Below are 19,026 nucleotides of genomic sequence, written 5' to 3'. Positions count from 1 at the left end.
CATGTCTTAGGAAGACAAAATTTCACTTACACCTAGTTTGATCTTACAACTACTATACATAAAGGCTAAATTTCATGAATTTTGGAAAAAATGACTCTCATCATTATTTCAAAATTTTACTTCGACAACTTTAGAAGCAATTCCACTTACTGGTTTGACCTACAAGTACTATATGTAGAACCTCAATTTTATAAGCTTTGGAAAAATTTAGTCTCATCAAAATTAATATAAGGTGTCAAATATCTCCCTTCCGCCTTTTTGTCATTGCAAAGCATTGAATAAAGAGCAAAAAAGCGGAAGGGAGATATTTGACAACCTAATATTTTACTCTACTAACTTTAACTTGTCTCAGGACAAAATGCCACTTACGCCTAGAGTTTGATCATACTATTACTATATGTACAACCCAAATTGATTTTATGACGGTGTCATCTGTCTATTAGATATTTACCTGGATAACCACCAACATAAATTCAAACAAAACAATTATCAACAAATATCGAACACCTAAACACAAATCAGAATTCAACTTTTTTTTTCATCGGAATCCACAAATTCGATTTCCTCCTGTTCAGGAACTTTGTACAATTCTCTGGACGCATCTTCACATATCGGAATATTATTGATATTGTCAATTATATGATCGTTCATCGGATAGCAAAGGATTTCTGGCGTATTAGGAGCTGGTTTAGGCCTGTAGTACTCCTTAAAATTATTAGAACTATCTTGTTTAAAATTATCCTCATTGTGGGCAAGTTTTTTCTGAAGAACATACTGGTCTTCTGGTTCCAGTTCCTCTTGTGGTATCTGCAAATAAGGACCGTTTTTCACCATTCTGGCGACGACTCCTTCGAATTTGGATGTGGTATCAGGGTTTTGTGGTTCATTTGATTCGTTATGTAAGGAATTTTTGAAGGATTTTGTATATTGCAGGACGACATCTGCCATATTGTTGGTGGGAACTTGAGAAGTCTCCACCAGTTTGGTTTCTAGAGCTATGATGGACTGTTTGCGCAAGTACTCTTCGGTTTTGATGCATTCTTTATCCGAAGACTTGGTTTGGTTTTGGGTGGATTTAGGCAGGAATCTAGAAAATTATAATGGTTATATATATATATATATATATATACATATATATATATACATATATATATATATATATATATATATATATATATATATATATTCAATAGATAAGTCCTGGATTTTTTCAATATATTGATTGTTTCTTTTCCGAACAGTAAATCCAATAATAAAAAACCAATTTGTTTTTTGAAGATGTTTAATACGACGTTTCGGAACTAGGTACGGTCCATCATCAGGTTTATTCTGTCAAATACAATGTTTTTTAAAATATTGATTAATGTTAATCAATATTTTTAAAAAACATTGTATTTGACAGAATAAACCTGATGATGGAACGTACCTAGTTCCGAAACGTCGTATTAAACATCTTCAAAAAACAAATTGGTTTTTTATTATTGGATTTACTGTTCGGAAAAGAAACAATCAATATATATATATATACTAGCTGACCCGGCAAACGTTGTTTTGCCTTCAAAAATATTTTGCCGCTTTGCAGAATTTCTTATAATATACATGATATATTAATAATAATGTCATATTTTTATTACACAAATTTCTTTACATTTCGATAATTAATTCCAACGCTACATAGTGTTTTGTTTATTTTAATTTTATTTATGTCAAATAGTGAAATATTTTTTTTAATCAATGTATAAATTAGATTTTAGTCTGAATCAACGCAGTACCATTTTCTAAATATATAATTTTTTATATAAATATCAGATTTTTTAATTTTGCATTTAATTTAAAAATATTGAATGTCAATTTCATATATCCAATATGCACTAAATTAAATATCCATATCAAGCACCAAAGTAATAAATAATACTATAAAATGACATATTATTTATAGACAATATTTAATGCATATTTTAATTATATTTTTGACATTTGCTAATTCAAAATGGATTAAAAATAATTGAAAACAATGTCATAAATCGGATATTTATGGAAAATTATCAAATAAATATATTTGTGTTTTACTTGATTTCAAATAAAAAAAAATTAATTGCGATGTCAAAATAGATAGTATACTTCTAAAATTATAGTATAAATATTACAATTTTGAAAAATGATCATCCATCATTTTACAGTACGAAAATTGATAAAAAATTAATAAAAGTGCCAAAAATCAAACATTTAATAGATTTGGTCTCGGATTCCTCACAACTTTATCCACGTTAGTTTCAGGGATAGTATGAATATCAATTTATAGTCGAAAATTTATATGATATGTCATTAAAACATTATAGATCACAATAAAAAAGAGACATATTGAATTTAACATTAATCATAAACAAAATTTTGACAGTTTAAAAAAAAATGAATTTTTAACGACTTCAATAAGAAACAAATAAATTAATTATTCCAAGTTATGTTATAAGCAATATTGCCAGTCAAATTATAGATTTAAATTATATCATATTATATTAAATTTCAACCAAGAAAGAAATTATATTATAAGAACTTCTGCAAAGCGGCAAAATATTTTTGATGGCAAAACAACGTTTGCCGGGTCAGCCAGTATATATATATATATATATATATATATATATATATATATATATATATAGTTTTGTTTATTGGTTTGGATGTTTTGTGTTACCTTTGGACGCAAGGTGCGTACAGTCTCCTATCTTTCGTGGAAGGGTCTTCATTTTCAAACAAAAAGCTGACGAATAATCCGACTAACCAGGTTACCAAAGTTCCTAAACCGCAGTAGTAGTTGAATGATAGTTTGTAGAGCACGAAGGGCTCGTCTTCTGGAGCCACCACTTTTGGACTAAGTAAAAATTAATCAAACAATTACAATAGACCAATGGCAAGACTATGTTACAATACATTTCTCATATAAAATGGTACTAAGAACTGTTATGTGGCTGCTGAACAATCAGGCGTTTTACGCATAAAATGCAACTGCACTCGTATGTTATTATAGCACATCAGAAAGATGCAGTTATGATAAGATTTTTGTTTTCTCAGCATTTTCACAGTTTTTAGTACTATTTTTTATGAAAACTGCTACACTGATATCCGTAGTATGTTGACTTAATATAAAATAAAAGCAAATAATAATAATAAAATTAATAAGTAAAATAAGTAAAATAAGTAAAATTTCTGAATAATAAAAATAATACTAGAAAAACAATAAATTAAAATAATATAGCTTTGACATAACATTGATCTTCTGGAAGAATCAGCCCCTAAATAAAGTTTATGTCACGATGTTTGTCCTGGATAAACTCCTAAACCACTGAACCGATTTTCAAATTTATTGACGCATCGTATGCATTTATATCTAACTTACAATTATAATAATACAATTATATTATAACTTGTTAGGTTATAAGCAATATTAGAAATCTCAGTTTATATTTGATATTTAAAAATTTTAAAATTTTCAATTAATTTTGACTGTAGAAAAACAAACCAGTATGAAATGACAGTTGTCAATGTATCTCGAAGATAGTATAAACCCACAATTTGTAATCTAAAAATTACATTATTTATATATAAAAAAATAATCGGTCAATTCCAAAAATTATTAACTTCCCGTAGGGTAGTTATAGTAATGGGCCGAAAATCGAAAATGAAAATTTTTGCATTTCTCGACGTTTTGAAGGTTTTTGAACATTTTGTCATACTTCAGAAAAAATCGGATGAACCGATTTGAATGGTTTAAAAAACATTCGATTCCTATTGATAGGGATATGTGCTAATTAGTTTTTGGCAAACGCAGGTCCAGCCGTTACGGAGATACGGAGCAAAGAGTGCAGAAAATACAAATCGAGTTTTTGAGAGAACAGAGTATCCGATTTGAATGATCTAAAAAACATTCAATTAGTAATGATTGGGAGAAATGATTATTAGTTTGTGGCAATGGCAGGGCCAGCCATTTCGAAGATACAGAGCTAAATGTGCAAAAAATGGCAGTTTTTGAGTGAACTAAGCGTCCGATTTGAATGATCAGAAAAACTTTCTGCTTGTATTGACAAAACAATTGCCTTTGAGGATAAAAAATTATCACATCTTTTTTTTATTTTCCATAAAATATTTTTGTAATTTTGGACTAAAAATTCAAAAAATTCAAAAAATCACCCATACTAAGCACAGTCTAAGCGCCACTCTGGTACAAATGTTTGCCCGAGTGCGTTTAGACTGTTTACGTACTGAAGCACTATTCCAATTATGTGAAAACTATTGAAAAATGTGAAAACGTCGCCAAGCTAAGCACAGTATAAGTGAAAATATCGCACAGAATTATTTGCAAATGCGTTTAGACTGTGACTATACGGGAGCACTTTTTCAATATTGTGTAAATTAGACAACTATTTTTTTTTAAATTGAATTCGAAATGAAATGACGATTGTTAATGTTCTGGAGATAAATTGATTTATGATTTACATTTGATTTGCTCAAATATAACTAACAAGATAGCAAAAATAATGGAAGTTACACTATTTGTAATAATATATTTGAAAACGTTTAAAATTTCTCGAATATTTCATTACGGTACGGAAAGTTCCAGCAATTTGCCCTAAGGCACGATGCCATACACCACTAGTTTTTACCTTATTTTATCATCATCTTTTTCTACTTACCTGGTATCAATAACAGTGAAATTACCAGTACAACCTTCAGTACTAGTGGGCAAACGTGGATAACTCAGTCTTCCACTAAGTACAGCTATTTGGGCACCAGTTGCTATCCATAACATCAGGGCTGAACTCACCAAAGACCCCCAAAGAGCACCTTTGGGACCCATTTTGGGTACTAGCATTCCTAGGGTGAAGGAACCCATTGTGGCTCCTGTTGTGATACCGACTACTACTGTAACGATCTGGGGGAAATTAAAACCAAATATATAATATATAAAAATATATAAAAAAGTCAAAAAATCATTTTGGTTTTGACAATGACATTTTGGTTGCTCCTGTCCAACTATGGTCAAAAAAAAGTTTTAAAAAATCATATTGGTTTGGATAGTAATTGCTAGATAGTATTGCTGCCATCTATGGACGCGGGTGTGAAACAAATTCGATACACAACTTTTAGGAATTTTAGGGTTGAATAATTATTTTATAGAAGGATGTAAATAATGTCGCTCGGATTAAATTTAATGAAAAAATTTGAAATTTGAAGTAAAAAATGTCACCATCAGAAGTTCCATCTCGTGCACTGGGGCAAGTGTACTGATTATTAATTTCCCGTAAGGCAAGTTATAGTAATCGCAAAAAAATCGAAAATGAAATTTTTTATATATCTTTACGTTTCAGAGGTTTCTGAACATTTTGGCATATCTTAGAAAAAATGGATGTATGTGTGTATGTTCGGATACAAATTTTCGTCGACGATTTTGGGAACATGGCCTAAAGCGATTTGAATAATTCAAAAAACATTCGATTCGTATTGATAAGGAGACGTGCTGATTAGTTTTTGGCGAAGGCAGGTCTAGCCGTTCCGAAGATACGGGGCAAAAAGTGCCGAAAACGGTGACTCAGTTTTTAAGAGAACGGAGCGTCCGATTTTAATAATTCAAAAAACATTTTACTTGTATTAACAAGATGAAGAACTAATCAAATTTTCATGAAGGCAATCTAGCCGTTTCGGAGATCTAGTGAAAAAAATAAAAAAAATGCACTTTTGGCGGTCAAAAATGATCATCAATGACATCAAATTATCAGATATTTTATAGAGATTTTAATAAGTATAAATTTTGTTTACATTCTTATGGGTTCCGTAACATTGTTTATCCGTTAGAAGGCGTCGCGGCGCTTACGCGCTTCGATATTTCGTCTCTATGCAGTTAAAGCAGTACGATTGCTTTGAAAAGAAAGTCACAATTTCCATAATATTTCAAAATAAATTTTTCTTCAAAATGTCTTTTTTTGTCAAAAAAAAGTAAATTTTTGTCAAAATATATAGTTTCTCAAAAATCTAATTCTTTCAGAGTAAATATTTTTCAAAAATGTTAATCTTTAAAAAAAAAATAATTTTTGGTATGGCGCACCACTAGTTAACTATTTTTTTAAATTATTGTGTTTTTTTACCTGAAGAATGTGCTCGAACTGTTCGACGACCAAGCCTCCCAAAACACAATAACATCCTGTGATAAAAACTACAGATTTCATAACCAAATTGCCCTTCTTTCGGTATGCTCGAAAAGATTCAGACGCCTTATGTAGTCTTCATAGATTATTCCGGACATTGAATTCAAACTTGCTGACATTGTACTAAAAATAATACAATTAGGTTCAATGTATAAATTTAGTATAAAAATATTAATTTACATTTGTTTGAACTATTTCTAAAAATCCACATAAACAAGCTAATGGATACCTAATGGTTAGATTGATCACTAATTAAATTAATCAGAAATAAAAAAAAATGTGACAATTCTAGAAATCACATATTTTTGGCCACTATTTTTAACGTTCTTTTACATTTTCCGAAAAGAATGCATTTGAGTTCTTATAATATTAGGTTGTCAAATATCTCCCTTCCGCCTTTTTGTATTATAAACCAAGAGCAAAAAAGCGGAAGAGAGATATTTGACAATTTTGTATAGTTTGTTGTATAGTTTGGCATTCTAAAGATTTACTTTAACATTAGTCTTGATGGGATAAAGATATTTTGCTTCACATTCTAAAAGTTGAGCTAATGATTTATTGACATGACAATTTGTATAAACCTAATGGTAAATTTACGTACTACAGTCGTCGCGCCTCTATGGATATAACGAATGATTTTGGTACTTTATTTAATAGATAATTAATTAATCAACTATTAATTATCAAATTATTGTAATTGCACTCGTACTGTTCTAATTTTACCTTAAGGCTGCACTAAAAACACATGCAATGAACACTCCTGGCATTCCAGGTATATGGCCAACTGTTTGGGACACGAAATGGGGCATCAGCTGGTCGGCCTTGTTAACAATCTAAAAAATATTTTTTGTATTAGTAATAAAAAATAATATAAAAACGTCAATACCAGAACCAATAAGCTAAGGATGTGTCGAACCAAAATTTCCATATACTACAGTCAATGGAGCGTTTTGGGTCTGAATTTTTTTACTGTGCTCCAATTTGCATGAAATTTTGGAATTAGGTTTATCTTACCCTCCTAACCATAACATAACACTGGCACTTCATGTTGGATTAAATTAATTTAATTTTTTATTATTTAAGATATCCAAAATTGCATCTTAAACTTCTCCTAATCGATATCGTGAGGGCCGAATTGTATGTATTCATCTTTACTTTCACATTTGTTGTTATAAAGTGAAATTTTTACGAATTTTAAAAATATTGTGGAAAGGTTAGTATAGGATGCAAAGAAATTATACATTGACAAAAAAAACTATATTGAAAATTTAATATCCGAATCTTGTGTGGCGCCCCCTAAAGTGTGCGCTCGTATTTTTCGCATGCATCGTATAAACGTAGGACCGGCCTAGATTAATATTGAATTACATATTTTAAGTGAATTAATTTGTCATATTGTTCATATATGTATAATTCAATCTGTCATACATATACTGTATTTTATATTATTTTAATTTCTGGCACATCTCAACTGCTTTTCGGCAATAATAATGTAGACATTTCATTTTTCTTATTCATAATCATAAATTTATTATACATATTCTAATATTGTCTAGGTTCATAAGTAAATTGAAATTTATGGCAGATGATAGTTTTCATTTGTTCTCAATGCAAACAATGATATGTCGTTTTTTGCAATTTTTTTCGTTTATTTCTACAATATTGCTCATACATCCCAGTACTTTATAATCACATACATCCTGGAAAATTTCCTTAACAAACTTCAGAAAGATTTATCAAAATCCGCATAATCATTTAGAAGGAGTATACAGTGAGTGCTTGTAATTTAATATGAACTTTATATAATAGCAATAAAGCTCAAATTGATTCTACGTTTTAGTTAGAAAACGTTTGTATGTGAAAAAGGTTTTCCCGGCAATTATTCGATTTTGCCTCGCCGTAAGAACCATCCTTGAACATTGAAGAACATTTAAAAAAAAAGATTAGGCCAAATTGGTGCAGGCGTTGAGTTATGCGCTGACCAACACATTTTGCGATTCATTTTTATATATAAGATTTTCTAACTGATTTTTTACAACATTTTCTATCTACTTACCCCGATCTTCATTGGGTCACAATCGTGGTAAGTGGCATACATGATGAATCCGGTGTAGAAGTTCAAAGACATTATTACGAAAAATCCGACCAAAAACAGCCACATAGCCCTTGAAAACATAAAAATGAATACATCGATATTATTTTATATTTTTTTATAATTTTTTTATTACTTTTGGGCGTGTTTCATACTAGGCAAAGCCACATATCTTTGGACGCAACTCTGGTTCAGGCCAACGTAGGCGCACCACAAGGTGAAACTGCCAGTTGCAGTGTTCCAAATACTTGTTCTGGCTGTTAGACTTGGATCTGTACTATAAATAGAAAAGGAAATAAATATATAAAAACATCATAATTTTTTTTTAACTATTTAAAACAAAAACAATTCGTCTTATGTCTCATTAATCCTTCTTTCCCTAAAAGTTCATTGCTTCAATTTAGTCATTTCATCTAGTCATTGTCTAGACAGACTGTTTGCTCTACTTTATCAGTTTTTGTTCATCTTTTTTATTATATACTAGCTGACCCGGCAAACGTTGTTTTGCTAAGTAAGGTATATTCTATACAATTTCTAGAGAATCGAAAATATTAATACTTTGAGTGTATAAGAATGCGTTGTTTGAATGCTATATACAAATGAGGTATTATAAAAACAATAAACCCCATTAGTTTGTCTATATTTTGTCAATACAATCAAACTGGAAGTTTTATACACTTTCTCAGAAAACATGGTATAATCCAATCCAAGTCTTTCTTGGTCTTTCGACTTATTGATAACGTTTTAAGTTTTTCAGATTCTTTTTGGATTCTGGATTTTGTGTATAATTGTAAATAATACTACTGAGCTTATACAACATTTTTAATTTTTTGCGAGGAGAGATAGAGAATGAATCAAGTATTTCTTTTTTGACCTGCTTTTTGAAAAGTTTCAAGTAACGTTCGATGAATTAAAGTTAATTTAATAAAAAGTATTTATGTAGAGCAGGGCGAGGCACAAAGGTCTCATTTGACTTTGAGCAAATATAAACTATATTGTGAAAACCATAACAATTAAATCACAACAAATAACACATTTCAAACGAACAATTATCTGACTACGTGCAGTAAACTGCCAACCACTTCATTATTGAGGAAATTTGCTTTTTTTGATGTCTTTCAAAAATTTGTTATCTAGACCTTCTTACCCTATAGGCGGGGTAACTTGAAACGGGCAGGTGGCAAAAAGGTTTAAAGCCTTATTATAATTTTAAAGGTATTTTACAAAATAATTACATTTTTAACTAATGCTAAAAAAACTACCAACGGAAGAAAATGAATTTTATGATGGATTTTCAAAGATTACCGTTTTCAAATCAAGGTTATAGCTGGTTTCACATCTTTTTTCCTCTACTTTCAAATATTGTTGTTAAACAATGCTTAACTTTACTGATTTTTGACACATCGGTGGTTGACATTTTTAATCCCGGACCTTCATATATTACTATCTATTCTTCGATAAATTCTGGAAAATTATAATTGGGAAAATGTTATTCGACAAAATGTCCCTTTGATCGATACCAAATTTAGATTTTGAATTTAAATAACATAAATAAAAAATAATATAACCTAGAAAATGTTTTATAAATACCAATGAGTATATAATTATATAAATGAGATCTTTCAGAGCACCGTGTTTAAGAAAAATACGCCAAAAAGTGCATTTTCATATTAACATAAAATGTTGATATTTTGAGTCTCTAGTAACACTTGCGGCCCGTTTACTAACGTTTTTGTATATAAATAAAACTACAAACAAAACTACTTACTACAATTTAATCATAATTAAATCATATTCACGTAAAACATTCTGTTAAACGTGATTGAACATCATCTGTCAAAAACGTTTGACATTTGACGTATTAGCCACCGTCCATAGTTTTATTTGAATTACGCTCCTACAAAAATTTTAAAATAAAAAATGTAAAGTTTCTACGCGATTTTGAGATAATATCTCACCTTTCCGACAACCTACTGATTAGCACGAATTTTTCAAGACTGAGACTGGCCAAATCGGTTTAGCCGTTTTCGAGGTTTACCGAATCATTTGATCGAGAGCTCCATTCTTATATATAAGATAACATATTAGAGCTACATAATCATGCCAAACTTAATACTATTTGTAAGTCCCATGTTTATTTGTCTTTCTTTGTGTAAAAGTTCATAGTCAAAGTGAGTTTTGTCAGTTGACTTTATAAGACAATTTGCCCTACTTTGTCATTTGTTATTTATCTTTCTTCAATATTGCTTGTTTTATATTTACTTGAATAAGATGACTCTGCCTCCTTCGTTGGCAATCCTCCAGACTTCTCCCATGCCTCCAACTCGAATTACGCCCAAAATGGCAACAGAGAGACAGGAGGTCACCATCACTCCTGCTTGCATCACGTCTGTCCATACAACTGCTTTTATACCGCCCTATAAAAAATATGAATAAACTAGTGGTGTATGGCATCGTGCCTTAAGGCAAATTTTGGAACTTCCTGTACCGTAATGAAATGTTCGAGAAATTTTAAACGATTTCAAATATATTATTACAAATACTGTAACTTTCAATATTTTTGCTATCTTGTTATATCTGAGCAAATCAAATGTAAATCAATCATAATCAATTTATATTCAGAACATTAGCAATCGTCATTTCATTTCGAATTCAATTTAAAAAAAAATAGTTGCCCAATTTACACAAAATTGAAAAGTGCTCCCGTATAGTCACAGTCTAAACGCATTTGCAAATAATTCTGTGCGACATTTTCACTTATACTGTGCTTGCTTTGGCGGCATTTTCACATTTTTCAATAGTTTTCACAAAATTGGAAAATTGCAACAGTACATTAACAGTCTAAACACACTCGGGTAAACATTTGTACCAGAGTGGCGCTTAGACTGGGTAATTTTTTGAATTTTTAATCCAAAATTACAAAAATGTTTTATGGAAAATAATAAAACAAAGAAAGCAATAAATGCAGAAAATTGCATATTTTAATGGAGGCTTCAATATGGGAGGCTTTGATATGGGAGGCTTCACTCAATATGGGAGGCTCTAATATAGGAGGCTTCAATAATGGAGGTTTTAAAATAGAAGGCTTCAATAATGGAGGTTTTAAAATAGGAGGCTTCAATAATGGAGGTTTTAAAATAGTAGGCTTCAATAATGGAGGTTTTAATATTGGAGGCTTCAATAATGGAGGTTTTAAAATAGGAGGCTTCAATAATAGAGGTTTTAATATTGAAGGCTTCAATAATGGAGGTTTTAATAATCGAGACTTTAACGGAGGTTTTGATAAAGATTTTAGTCAAGAATTTGATCGAGACTTTAGTCAAGACTTTATTGGATACTTTAATGATAACTTTGATGCAGACTTTATTAATGGAGGCTTTGAGTCTTCAATAGAAACTTCAATCGAGAATCTAATTGATACTTTAATGAAAAATTCAACGGGGACTATAAAAAAAAACTTCGATGGAGTCTTTAATGGGGCCTTTAATCGAAGCTTTGATGGAGAATTTAACGGAAACTTTGAGGCTTTAACAGAGGCGTTAAAACTTTAATAGACGGGTTGATGCTTTAATGGAGTTTTTGGTGCATTAATGGAGTCTTTGGTGCTTTAATTAAGACTTTAATGGAGGCGTTGATGTTTTAATGGAATCTTTGAGCCTTTAATGGAAGTTTTGAGCTTTTAATATAGTCTTTAACGAAGATTTTAAAGGGAAACTCTAATGAAAATTCTATTGGAAACTTTATTCGAAACTTTATTGAAGACTTTAATGGAAACTTTAATGGAGACAAATTGGGGACGAATTGTAGGAAATTTTAAGAAAAATTGCAAAGCAGGGCTTGGAAAGTTATAGTAAATTTTAGGAAAGTTCTAGGAACTCTTCTAAATAGCTTTATTGAAAAACTAATGTCTCAGTCACTTTTTATTATTTATTATAAAAATAAAAAAAAATCAGATTAAATATTTCTGGAATCAACCATTATCGGTTCAGATGTTCTGATGAAATCTTGATATAGGAGTACTTTATCCAGGTTTTTATAAAATATACACATCTTGCAGAATGATAAGAAAGTCTGGACTCGATAAAGAAATCTATGAATGTTCATTGATATTGAAGATTTTTATAATTTGCTTAGGACAGAATTAAGTAATTTTGTTCATTCTTGGAGAGAACTCATTTTCTTCATGAACTTTCCGTTTATATATGTGTATATACATATATATATATATATATAATTTTATACACGATTATAATTTCCATGACAAACAGAAGAACATCAAAAGGCAAACAAACCTTATCTTATTTATTATATTAAAATGACAATGACGGGGCTCCCATTTTGCGTATTGTAGTAATTATTTTTAATTAAACGGTTTTAATTTCATTAACATTCCTTTATCGCTTTATAAACAACCGGGGACGACCTTAAACTTTAGAAATTGTATATATATATATATATATATATATATATATATAAAATAAATAAAAAAATAATTCTTACCAACATGGTGTACAAAACGCAGATCATACATACGACTGCGTTTATGATATGTATATTAATATTTGTAACTGAAACAAAATAAATTGATTAGTAACAATTAATTTTAAATATGAATAATTATAATATATATATATATATATATATATATATATATATATATATAATTTATATTCAATTTATTATTTTTTACCTTGAGCAAAAGCCAAAGCCGGTACAAAAATCACAATTGGCAAAACCAAGTATAAATTCAATATAAACATTGTGCAAATCAATTCTCGTACTTTGGAGTCGAAACGCATTCTTAAATACTGAAAAAATAAAAATTAGTTAGTAATAATTGTTTAAATATATTGTTTGAAGCTTTTTTGTTTGTATAGGGCTATAAAAGTGATAGAAATGGGAAAAACTTGTTATATATTATAGAAAGGCATTCCAATATAGTAATATAGTTGATTTGATACTTAAAATATTACAGTTTTATATATTTTATTTATAATGTATAGGATTTTAGTTAACTAAACATGATTTCTATTACAATTTTCCACAAAAAACGGGGCTTTATTCTAATGTTTTTCGTTCGAATTTTTTTTTAGCATTTCTGCATTTTAAAGCAATTATTTACATTTTTATGGGCTAAAAAGGTATAAATAGATAATTTGATATCTTCATCAGATAATATATTACAAATATTTTTTTTATTTAAAAAATTTCGAAAATTTTAAAATTAGGTTTTCAAAACAAAACATGAGGTCTTTAAATCTTATTTGTTTTGTAAAACTGGAAACTAGTCATCCATATTTTTTATATAGAAAATGACTAATTCGTGTAAATCTTATGACTATATATGAAAGAACAATTTATATTCTACTCACATCATAAGCATTTGCCAAATTCAGACTATAAAATACTGGTATAAATATATAAACAACAGCCAAAGTTACTAAAATCATTACTGGAAGCAAAATAGCAAATTGGGACCCATAGGCGTACATCTCGGCCGGCAATGACATTATAGAAATTCCTGACAATTGACTGGAAATGAACAAAAATAGTGTTAATTCTAAATTATCTATATATACTATTTTTTTTTACCTTGCGACCAAAGAAATGGCAATAGGAATCGTCTTCATCTGCCTTCCTCCCAATAAATATTCATCAGTAGAATCTGCACCTTTTCCGAAGAAACCAAAATAGACACCAATTGATAAGGACAAGGACAACATTAGGCAGAAAATTGAGTAGTCGGCGGCACCAAATTCGGCGCCCAAAGACGATGTCTCGTTGGTCAAATTGTCCATTTTTGGGGCTAAAATTGTAATACACTAGAAAATGATTTTTAACTTCCCGTAGGGTAGTTATAGTAATCGCAAAAAAATCGAAATTAAAATTTTTATTTATCTTTACGTTTCAAAGGTTTCTGAATATTTTGGCATACCTTAGAAAAAATGAATCAAAATGATCAAAAGTGTTTATTGGGCATATGTACATCAAATTATCAGATATTTTATAGAGATTTTATTAATGTGTACACATTTTGTGTAATTTTTTTTGGGTTTCGTACCAAGATTTTTAATTACGATACGGGAAGTTCCAGCAATTTGCCTTAATGCATGATGCCATGCACCCAACTAGATTTTATATATATTTTAACGTTTCAAAGGTTTCTGAACATTTTAGCATATCTTAGAATAAATTTATGTAAATATATTTTTTCAACAAAGACAAATTTTTTTCAAAAATTTTCAAATATTTGTATTTTCAAAAAATTTTAAAGCTTTTTTCAAAAACTTGCCTTAAAGCACGATGCCCAATGCACCACTAGAAAAGTTTGCCAGAAAATCCGAAGTGTGAATGTTCTAAGTCATTCTGAATCGTTTGACACCAAATTTGAAAAAAAGTATGTACGAGTTGATCAAAATTTGCTCTTTAATCTACGTTTTTAGAAAAAAAAAAAATTGTTGCATCAATTTCAAAAATTTAAGTCATTTGATAAAACTTGATAAGGGCTCTATAATATTTTATCGATATTTCAGTTAAAATTTTAATATTAATAATATTAGTTAAACTACTCTCAATTTTGTAAGAGACTCTTGTTCTTGACACATTTAGTAAATAATTTTATCTTTCGAAAATATTAAAATATAGTGCAAAGATATAGCAAATTTCTACATATAATGAAATAACAAGATTTGTTAAATTATTATTTGCTTTAAAAATTATTTTACATATATATTTCTCGAGATTTCTGGAATTAACTAATTATGCAAACAGAATTCCTTATACTAATAAAAATTCGTAGTATTACTTTCCATTTTTTATATATAGATAAATTAATCTAGGTTTATTTGTTAGTTAACGATTTTTTCGACGTTTCAAGTCATTCTGAATCGAATGAGAACAAATTTGAAAAAACATGTGTTAAGTACGCATAATTTTACTAAATTTGGTCTCAAACGATTCAGAACGACTTGAAACGTCGAGAAAAGATAAAGTTAGCAAATCATTTTTTTTTAATAAAAACAAATTTTTTTCTTCGGCAAATTAATAATAATAAATTCTCTAAATTTTTAATTAAAAACAATTCATGAACATAAAAAATGGACAATAAAGAAATAGTTATTGGATAATACTTACTTTTTTAATTTTTCAACTGTTTTTAAAAAATGTCTTCACTTTTTTATTTAATATTTTTAAACCGCACTATATTTAAAATCAACTGCCATATTATGAGTTCTTTTATGAAAAAATAGAAGTAAATAAATTTTATTAAATGATAAAAACAATTGAACAAAATACAAAATGTGATAAACTTTTACGTTAACTTTTGCAGTTTTTAAACCACTATATGAAATGAATAAAACAAATATTTTAACAACTTTTTAGATAAAAAGTTTTGATTTTAACTTCGAATTTTCTGTTTAATTCGAATACAAATTAAATTAGATATAATTATATTATTTTAAAGTAATTGTTTATAATCAATGTCTTTATTTGAACTGTTCTCTCATTTTATTCGATATGTTATCTGGAGAAAAAATATATTTTTATAATTATATATATATATATATATATATATGTATAAACTACAGCTTACAACAATTTCAATATTTTTAAAAAATATTCACAATTAATTATAACAACTTTTCACAAACAAATACACCTGAAGATGCATTTTGAATCAAATATTTCATCAACTAATGAAAAAAATATTTTAATCTCAAAAATAATATATATATATAATTGACGTAGAATTAATGTTGCTAATTATAACAATTAACTGATGAAAATTATTTTTTAACGATTTCTCTAAATTTGTACCCTAAACAAATTTAGAGAAATCGTTAAAAAATAATTTTCATCAGTTAATTGTTCACAACATAATAGACATATGCACTAATTTTGTTTAAAAAACTTAATGATATTTATTTTTAAACTTTAAATCTTAAATTTTCAATAATTTAGTATTAGTACTAAATATTTTTTAATAACCATCAATTTAGTTCTAACAAATTAATGCAAAATATATTTACAAGCTACCTTTCCTAATAAAATATTATTTCCACACTTTAATATCAAATAAAACCTTATTAAATAATTTTTAAAATTTAAATTTAAAGTCTGTTCATCATTTAATCTGTTAAATGTATTTTTAATTATTAAATATTTTTTTTAAATTAAAAAACACTTATCAGAACACTTTTGAATAATCATTTGAATATTTTTGGCCCACAGATGTAATTTGAAGACATTTTGTCAAATCATGTACTTTATCTGGCTCGTTTTTGATTTATTAGTTTATTATATTTATTTTACTATAAATATAACGTTTATTGCATGTATATATATATATATATATATATATATATATATATATAAATCTATTCTATATCTTGTTCAAACAAAGATTACAAATTTTTCTAAAAATCATTCCTCGTCTATCGTAAGATTACTTTTGTAAATTTTATTTATTTTAAAAGTCGTCTAGATTTTATTTATCTAAAGTCTCAGATAACTTTTTTTTATTTATAGTCATTCAGGTTGACTTTATGATAATTAATTTTGAAGGTTCCATACCTGATTGTTTAAATTAAATCATTTGTTTTTTATTTGTAGGATTTAATTTAAAATGTTTTTGTACTTCATTAATAATATATTCTTTTGAATTATAAGTAATAAGGTAATTTTTTCAAGCATTACTTGTTTTTGGTATATTTTATTTATTTTGCTTATTATTTTCAAAAATATAATATATTCATTGTTAATGAGGGTTATTTGAAAAAAATTCTAAACTTGTTTTCGTGATTTTATTTGTTATGTATTTTTATAACAATTAATATATATTTTAAATAATAAAAATAAACATCTAAATACAATTTGTATTTCAATTTTTTTTAACATTGACAATATCGATAATATAAATTTTATAAATTCATTACACTCCAAAATTAAATTAAATATCAAAAATCGTAAATTCTTACATTTTTCAGTTTTATGTTTTTGTAAGCATATAAAAATATTAATATTAAACCAATTTTGAAAATATTTTTATTAACTAAAAAATTTTATATATTCTCATCATAAATCAAATGTTTTTTTCTGTAAAAAAAAAACTAAAATATGAACAATTTAACACACAGCATAATATTTATTTAAATAATTGTATTTATATTAAAATTTGAATTTACATCAATTAAGTACATTTTTATATTAAGTACATATATATAGGTATGATTTGTTTTTATAATTATAATTATAAAAAATTAGATATTTGAACAATAACTGTTTTTGTTTCCCAAAATGATCTTCACAAAATGACTAGATTCAGATTTGTTACGTTAACGTTACATTAAAGTTACGTTTATGTCACATCATAGTTACGCTAATGTTACATTACATTTACGTTAATGTACCAAAATGGTTTCTGAAGGAAAATACTAAAATATTCGCATTATTTTAAAAAATTTCAATATTACCAATAATTATTATATAACTTTTAAAAATTTTTAAATTTTTGTCAATCATTAGCATTATTTATTATAGTATTTATCACTCATTTGTTTGCTAGATGATAAATAAATTTTTATTTTAATAAAAATAAATATGTATATATTTTTTAAAATCTAATATTTAATCGGTTCGTCCACCGACGTTTCGTCGATCTCCTTCAGTACATCCCCAGATCTTGCATGCACTTTTTTCTGTCTTATAAATTTGGTTCTTGCAGTTCCAAAATGCAGTCTAAAAATTGAAACACATAGTTACTTATTATAAAAAATATTTTTTATTATTTATCTGTATAAACTCCTTTCCTTGCATCATATCCAATTATTTCCCTCGTTAAAACTTTTCCCACAAAATCGAAGTGCTCAACTTAGAAAATACACGAAAACTTTCTTTAAAGTTCAATTCGACGAACGTAAGAAAATAATAATAAAATCAAAGATGAAAGTGGCCTTCTTATAATGTACAATTATCAGAAGTTTTAAATTTTAAAAGAAAAATTAGAAAATAAAGGAAAAACTTGAAGGTTTATATGGAAACTCAAGAACTCATTAAAAAAGGATTTGCGAAAGAATTACACGGGAAAAGTTTTCGTATGAGAAATCAATTTTCAACAGGATAATAATAAATAAAGAGCTGGTGTAATTGAAAAGCATCATAATGATAGAAATTTTGGTAGATTATATAATTTTGTACAAATTTGGCAAATGTTTCATTTATTTTGGATGCACGGTTTAAAAATTACAATAAATTTAACAAATAAATGCATAGACATATTGTTGAGTTATTGTTCTCATTAAATTTTCTGCATCGTACAAATGCGATTTTAAAGTATACCGAGTTGCTGTAGGGCATTATGATGTTAGAAAATTCTATAGATAATTTAATTGCTCACAAATTTGTTGAATATTTCATTTGCCTTAGACAAACAGTTTTAAAGTTACAGTAAAAATAATAAATACATAAATGTTCACAAACTGTCGTACTCAACACGCCACGCTCTTACAATTACCCCATTTTCAAATGCTATTTTGAAGTATACTGAGTTGATTTAGGGTTTTGGGATATTATAAAACATTTTATATAATTCAATTTTGCACAAATTTGTTGAATATTTCATTTGCCTTAGACAAACGGTTTTAAAGTTACAGAAGATATAATACATAAATGTACATACTGTCGTACTGTCGTACTGTCGTACTGTCGTACTCAACACGGCACGCTCTTACAATTAGC

At 27.7% G+C, this 19,026-nt stretch overlaps 1 pseudogene; it reads right to left on the bottom strand.

The window, feature by feature from the left end:
• Positions 1 to 501: 501 nt before the first annotated feature.
• Positions 502 to 14,087, bottom strand: LOC113367842 (annotated as a pseudogene).
• Between the last annotated feature and the right edge of the window lie 4,939 nt (positions 14,088 to 19,026).

The sequence above is a fragment of the Ctenocephalides felis genome, unplaced genomic scaffold (genome assembly GCF_003426905.1).
Source record: "Ctenocephalides felis isolate EL2017-DRISC unplaced genomic scaffold, ASM342690v1 CF-g0.4_SCAFFOLD_01170, whole genome shotgun sequence".
Taxonomy (NCBI): Eukaryota; Metazoa; Arthropoda; class Insecta; order Siphonaptera; family Pulicidae; genus Ctenocephalides; species Ctenocephalides felis.
This window is presented reverse-complemented; position numbering and strand designations above follow the sequence as displayed.